The sequence below is a fragment of the Eurosta solidaginis genome, chromosome 4, assembly GCF_040869045.1.
Source record: "Eurosta solidaginis isolate ZX-2024a chromosome 4, ASM4086904v1, whole genome shotgun sequence".
Lineage (NCBI taxonomy): Eukaryota > Metazoa > Arthropoda > Insecta > Diptera > Tephritidae > Eurosta > Eurosta solidaginis.
The window spans coordinates 59,237,430-59,245,407 of NC_090322.1; the positions used below are offsets into that span (position 1 = coordinate 59,237,430).

Genomic DNA, 7,978 nt, shown 5'->3' on the forward strand with positions numbered 1-7,978 from the left:
TTGAAAGGGTTGCGCTCCACAACCCCTTGAACCAATTTGGTATTTTAGTCGCCTCTTACTACAGGCATACCTACCGCGGGTATACTCTAAGCCCCCTAACCCGCTGGAGCCATGAGAAGCGTGGGTGCACTTTGGGTGTCCCAAGACAAGTTCCGTACCTGCTCCGAATAATTGGTAGCTATCTAAGCGACAGAGTATTCCTTTTTGATACGGATGAGAGACCAAGAAAGCACAACACCACGGGCGGTGTCCCTCAGGGATCTGTTCTAGGTCCAACTCTTTGGAATGCGACGTTTGACGGGGTGCTACAAATCGACCTTCCCGGAGGCACGGAAACTGTCGGCTATGCAGATATTGTCGTAGTAGCAGTGGCCAAGAAACTTGATCTGCTCCAAGCATTATGTAATGACGCCGTGGGAAGAATAAAGGAATGGTTGGCGAACATGGGGCTGGAGATGGCTAGCAATAAGACAGAAGTGGTTCTGATGAGCTCAAAGCGGACTGTGGATGAGTTGGTCCTAACCATAGGAGATTATCAAATAAATCCAAAGCCCTCCTTGAAATATCTAGGAGTAATCATTGACTCAAAACTAACTTTTAGGGGGCACTTCAGGGCGGTGGGGGAGAAAGTTTCTAGAATTAGTGGAGCCCTAACGCGAATAATGCGCAACATCGGCGGCCCAAGCGAAGCTACCCGTCAGCTATTATCCAACGTAACCAGGTCTATAATATTATATGCATAAGGCACAGATCTAAAATGGTCCACCAAAAAGATATACTAGCAGCCTACCGTATTACTGCTATACGAATAGCATGTGCTTATCGGACGGTGTCCGACGACGCGATCCATGTTTTATCCGGGAAAATCCCAGTAGATCTACTCTCAGGTGAAATGGCCGATCTGTATGTCATTGGAATCAGCCGACCATCTGAAGATGCTAAGAAAAGCGCAAGGTCGCGAACAATATTTAGGTGGGAAGATTCGAGAAAAGGGCGCTTCATTTGATTGTCAGCAATGTCAACCTAACGATCAGCGCCTCATACAAACTTTCTATCACAAACTTAAGGGGACTTGCGCAAATGTGATGTAAACAACTGTGTACGTGTGAGTTTTTGTCTCCTTCTTATACACCAACATCGCCTACTGATTAAGTATATAGCCGTACTGCTCACTCTCATTCCTTTTCCTGGATCAGTGCTGACTCTTTAACTATCAAAAAGTGTCATAAATGATAGTTTACTGTAGATATCAGGTTTGACTGTTATACTATCATAAATGACCATTGTTATATTCCGCCAAAAATGAAACAATGCTTTTTGCTTTTTATTTACTTTATTTCATTACGTTTTTAAATTTGTACATGATAAAAGCATACGTGTTTCTTATTTGTTTAAAATAAATAGTTTTATAAGAATTCGAGCTCAGAATGTTCAATTTAAATTCAGAAAATAACAAAACAACAGAAGAGCGCTTTCCTCATGCGGAAACACATTTAAAAATGAATCACCACTAACCACTATTATTTTTCGCGTATCAATTTTTTTAGTGCACCCCATACATTCAGACAGCTTTTGGTATTTTTTAACATTATTTTCTTTTAGCATGAAGCTTTGAAATGCTCTCTTTTTCATTTTTTAAACTTATTTTTTATATGGTTTTCGTCGGTTGAAAATGGCGGCATTTGAAAAATAACAAAACAACCGTGATACTCATTTGATTGTCATATGACAGTCAGTAGTGACAACATGATTAAATCGGATAAACTGTTCTCGCATACATAAAATTCCGTTGAGAATTATGTATCTGTCTCACATTCATAATGGTATCTGCTGTATGTTCTTTTGTTCTGTACCAGGTGTCCGAAGCTTTCCCAGTTTGAGTCCTTTTTCATGATTATAGGCTGTCGTTGGGAACATGCGGACATGCGTGAGCGATCAAAGGAACATACATAAATTTGAGTATCAATATTTACGTCATCGCAGGATCAGCATTGTCAATTACAAGTGTGAGTGTATTAGTAAAACTATCAGCGATTCTTGTAGGGAAGTAGGATATGTAGCAGCACGCACATACACAGCCACGCTCACCTGATGAAAATGCTTGTTCTTGTTCATTTTTTTGTGGATGCTATTTGGCATGATTTGGCACTGTCTTACTTCATAGGTACAAAAAACGCGTATTGGCTGCCAAAGAAAACTGCGTAAAAAATGTTGAAATATTGGAATTAAGTTTTTAAAAACTATAATTTATAGTAAATTCTTACAAGAGATATAGTTTGTGTAAAAAATGTTCATGTTTTCTTAAATTTTTTTGATAACTTTATAAAATTTGTTTTAAGTTGGCGAAGTACAGAAAAAGCAACCATGTACGAAGAAAAACAATTTCTCGTGTTCTTGCTTGTTTACAATAAAATGTCTTATAGATATTGATTGTTGTGGATTGTAGATTAAAACAAATGCATTTTGAGAGTTGCACCAAGAAATGCACCAAGGTTCGGGAATTTTGCACTGTCTGGCTCGTAATTGACTCAGGCCCTTGTTAAGAAGTTACATATCCAAACGGTGCTTCGTACTTTTTAGAAAAGTTAGCGTTTAATGTAAGTAAACAATATATAATGGCAGACCTTTATTTCATTAAAATTTTTATAGTCTACCGACAAATTTCCAAATAAAGATGCAGCCTTGAAGGAGCTTGAAAAAATGGTGGTATATGTGATTGTTAAAGTTCACGAGACACTCTCACTTATGCAGCAAATATAGATAGCAGAGCTATTGAATCAGCGACAAGATTACTTGCCGATATAACTTTACGTCCAATATAAAACTCGGCCATATCGAGAGAGGTGTCAAAAAACCCAGGAACACGAATCCGAAAGCGGAAATTGAAAATTGTATAACTTTCCGGAGATATTTGCAAACAAAATTGCAATTTTCATGTGGTTGGTGTAATTTTGATTATTTTGTTGTAGCCACAAAAAAAAACTGTGCGCAAAAGTGTTTTGCGCGGATATAGTTTTGGTCTTGAAACCGGTGTTGGACCCACCCAGGGTTATTTTTTATAAGCGCAGCCGAGGGCCGCCAACACAGAAATACTATGGATCCTACCACCGGTTTCGGAGCGCTCCGGGGAATTTTTTCGGGTTTTTGGAAATATCTTCTGACAGAAATACAATTTTCAATTCATGGTCCTAGGTTCAAAACGCGTCTTTTTTGGACGAGTTTTGGCAGTTGTGAGCTAAAGTAAAGAATATTGTTGCTTAATAACCCCACCCGGTTATGTACGAGTGGAAAGTGCTCAGAATACTGTGATTCACGAAATATTTTTTTTTTGACCATGTACCAACCCAGATGCTTGCCGGGTAGCACGCAAAGATTAATGAATAAAATATGCGAGTGATTTTGGAGTCAAGTAAACTATGTTATCGTTCAGTTATTATCTTTTTCGTTCGTGCGAATGTAAAGCAGAATATTAGATCCAGCAGCAGTGATCCAGTGTATTATACATATAAAAAAACTGATAATAGCAAGCCAAACATACCACAGAAAATATTTGTTGGCAAAAGAATGTACTTAAATACATACATATATTCAAACTAGAGAAGAGAGAGTGTGCGCATATTCTTCGTGCTGATCACTATAGTTCCGAACATGTCAGCGCATGGGATTCATTTTCGACGCACTGTGCCAATAACGATTTTAAGGAATCGCATGAAGATATCGCTCTGTATGATCACTACCGTGTCTACAAGATTGAAATAGATACAGACCAGCATGTCGATCTATTCCAAAAAGTAGACGAGCAAAGTGATAGCTTGAATTTTATAGGACATGCTCGAGAAGTGGGCCAGAAGCTTTCATTATTGGTTGCTGCGCACAAGGTGGCTGACTTTGCGGACTCATTGCATACGTATGCTGTGAAACATCATGTCTTGGTGAGTTATAGCCTAAGTGTGCGCTAAATTGTAATAAATTTTTTTTTCAGACACAACTTTCAAGAGAAAATCAATCATAATATGAAGACAGTATTATCTGTTGACACCCTTTCTGCATTCGATTGGAAACACTTTTTTTCATTTGCAAACGATCTATGCATGGTTGGAATATATGGTGGAACAGCATCCTAATGATCTTTCACTTGTTGACATGGGTAATAGTACGCAAGGTGTTCCCATAAAGGGCATGAAGTTGTCGTACAATGCTTCAAATAAAGCAATATTCATCGAGAGCGGTATTCATGCACGCGAATGGATCGCCCCTGCAGCAGCTACGTATATAAGCAATTAACTATTGACATCCAAAGAAAGGAATGTAGAAAAATTGGCAAACAACTATAATTGGATTATATTCCCTTGCACCAATACGGATTGGTACAAATATACTTTTGAACATGATCGCATGTGGCCTAAGAATCGGCAATTATTTGGCACCTATCGCGGTGTTTATTTAAATAGTAACTACCCTGATCATTGGAATAGCACTGGCGCTAGTGGTGATCCTTGTCGTTATGAATACTCTGGTGCCAGTGCTGGTAGTCAAATGGAAACCTAACGCTTTATAGACTTTATATCTTCAAATGTGGACAAGGAGAAAATTAGAACATGCATTGCCCTACATTGATATTCGCAAATGATAATGTTTCCATATGGTTACACCAAAAAGCATATTGCAAACTATGATGATTTGCAAGAGTCTGTGCGCAATTCTGCTGGACGTATACGTGAATTGACGGGTAGTAATCATACTAGTGGCAGTTTGATTGAAACAATTTATCCATCCAGTGGTGGCAGCATGGATTGGGCATATAGCAGGATGAAAGTGCCAATTGCTTATAATTTCGAGCTGCGAGGACGTCCTGATAGTCCGGAAATGTTTGTACTACCAGCTAATGAAATAGAGGATACAGCCAAAGAGGCTGTATATATATATATATGTGTACATATAATTAAAGGTAAATGCATTTCAATGCTTTAGTTGAAATACCCTTTATCGGTAGCACCTTCCATAATTGTTTTTATTACAACAAATGCCTCTTTGGCTGTATCCTCTATTTCATTAGCTGGTATACATATATACCTGCCGTTAATCCTTGCTCTGCGTTATACTTATTTCTCTTATTAAACCAAATAAGCAACTAAATAAAATACATAATAATAATGCTTGTAAATCGATTAACAACAATCACAATGGCATCAGTATGGGTTTAAGCAGCAGCCTACACAACAACGGAGGCAGGTTTACAAATTATGAGCTTATTACAAGTGAACTTATTAATATGGCTATTGAACCAAGCAAAGATGAATTAAACCGCTCTAAAATACAACTTCAATCAATGCTTTTAATGAATGTTGATGTTGCATTGCCCGGGGTGTGAACCCAGAGCATTGAGTGTGGTAGGCGGAGCACGCTACCATCACACCACGGCAGCCGCCTTGGGAAACGCTTGTTTACTTTCTTTTTGTTTTATTGCTTGCCCAGTGCTGGCTCTCATTTTTTTTTTTTTAAATCCATATCCGCGCAAAACACTTTTGTATTTTATTAAATTTTTCCTAGCACAACAATTTGGGAAAATTATTTTACAGTGCTAGTCAAAACAGCAACAGAACAAGAGCGAAAAGTTCAATAATATTACAATAACATATAAACAATAAGTAATTTGTAAACTAAGACATTATAAATTTAGGCTAGCTTTTATTACCCACAGTGTTTTTTTGTGGGTACCACAAAATCATCAAAATTACAAATACCACATGAGAATTTGAACCGATTTTTTGCTTACATCTTTTGAAAATTTACATTTTCGCTTCTAAAAACAGAGGTCAAGACGCGTTTTTCAATACCACCTTTGATAATTTGGTAATTCATTACGACTGCATGACACTGCTAATACGCGTCCAAAAATATTGAGAGAGATATCAAACCACGCGTCTTGACATCAGTATTAATAATCCGAAACCGGAAAATAAAAATTTTAACTCGTTCAAAAGTTTTTAACGAAAAACCGATCAACCGAAAATTACCCGCGGGTCCCTCCGAAACCGGGAGTGGTATCCATAGTATTTTTGCGCGGAACACCTTTCTGCATTGGCGACCTTCGGCCGCGCTTATAAAAAATTACCCTGGGTGGGTCCAATACCAGTTTGGAGACCAAAACTATGTCCGCACAAAACACTTATGTTCACAATTTTTTTTGTGGGAACAACATTACAACAACCACATGAAAATCATCAATTTCAACTACAAATATTTCCGGTTTCGGATTATTTTTGTCGAGATTAATACGCGTCTTTTGACACCTCTTTCGACATTTTTGGACGCGTATTAGCAGTGTCATGCTGTCGTATAGAATTACCGATAATTTTTGATAAAAAATAAGGTGGTGGCACCGACTTGTAAAACGCTACCAAAGTTTTTTGTACTCACCTGGGCATTTCATCCTCCGCCGGAAAAGGGTACCGGGGGACTCCTAATCCACATCCCAAAATAAAACAGTGATCCGGCATTTCTGGAAATAATCAAATGGATTAGTTAGATGTATGCACATATATATAACTTGTAAATTATACTGAAATGCTACTTACCAAGTTGGTTTCTTCACTCTTTTTGTACAGCAATTACTGAAATAGAGAATTATATAAAGTTTATTGCGTAGAAGGAAGTATAATTGTTATAAATCAAAATAATTGGTTAAAAACTCACGATATCCACAGAAATTTTGTTTTAAAATAACTTCTTGCAAATATCCATACATATATTTGCGTACAGGGATGATTGCAAAAAGTATCATTCTCAGCAAAAATTCAAAAGAAGCCCTCATTCCTCAATTTTAAGATTACAAAGAAATATCCTTATTTATTTTCAAAGGAGCACTTAATTACATCTCTCTTTAAAATCCATATGTTTTGGACAATTTTAATTAACAAATTGTGGTACTTTATTACCGGGGACGATTGCCAAAACACGACCAAAACCGTCGGGGGAGGTATTAATAGACGCGTTTTGCCTCGCTTCCAATAATTCGAATACTTTTCCGCCTTTGGACTATTGATAACAGGACAAAACGCGTCTTTCCATTTCTCTTTCCACATTTTTGGACAGGTTATTGCAGCCGACCTCGGTTTCAAACTGTTTTTCGCAGAGAACTTTTGAACGGGTAGAAAAACTTAGCACCCGTGCTTATATTCTTAATACTGGAATAACTACGCGTCCTCAGATACGCCAATTGAAGACTTTTTTATAATTTTCTGTAGGACCCATATGGGTGCACTTAAAATTTCCTACTAAATTCGTTCAAAAAAATTTACCATCACAGCAACCCATATCTGATATTCCGATCCCTTTTTTGTTTCCCTGCGTCGCTTTCGACAAAGCAACCCCAGTAATTTTGACACTTCGTTCAGTGTCAAAACTCATGTTCCACGCAGGTTCCCCTGGGTTCCACGCTAGTTTGACACTGACCGAAGTGTCTCTACGCCTTAAGATCTGCACACGAAGCTACTTTCGAACGTCGCTACAAAAAGCAAACAATTATTGAAAAAAATAAGAAATAATTTTTGATTTTTGATGGCTTTGTTTATTTAAAAAATGTAGGATTTTGTGAGCTCGAGGCCTTGCTTTGAATAAAACACTATGTTAATATTCATATATTTATTTGGTCGATATTCCCCCTCTTTCAAATCATAACAGACGGCGAGAATATCATACAAACTTTGAAAGATAAAGAAACCCAAGAAATAGAAAGAAATAATTTGACGACCCTAATACAGGAGCACATTAGCAAAAACAAAGTCTCAGCGACAGACAGGTTCGTACATGAGACCGTACGGAAAACAAAAAGGTTTCTTAAAAACAATAAGCATCTGCTCGTGCTTAACGCCGATAAGGGAAATGTCACAGTGGTCATGGGTAAACCAGAATACGACCAAAAGATGCAAATGTTAGTTAACGACATTTCAACGTACAGGGTACTGAAACGCGATCC

The 7,978-nt window shown here is 37.7% G+C and overlaps 1 long non-coding RNA gene and 1 pseudogene across 1 annotated transcript; one reads left to right on the forward strand and one right to left on the reverse strand.

Moving 5' to 3' along the window:
• Positions 1 to 1,399: 1,399 nt before the first annotated feature.
• Positions 1,400 to 6,733, reverse strand: LOC137249846 (uncharacterized). Its single transcript, XR_010952568.1, has 4 exons — positions 6,697 to 6,733; positions 6,579 to 6,614; positions 6,421 to 6,502; positions 1,400 to 2,197 (listed from the first exon to the last, which is right to left on the reverse strand). It is a non-coding gene; the product is annotated as an uncharacterized lncRNA (long non-coding RNA).
• On the forward strand, positions 4,018 to 5,778 carry LOC137249845 (zinc carboxypeptidase A 1-like; annotated as a pseudogene).
• Positions 6,734 to 7,978: the final 1,245 nt, after the last annotated feature.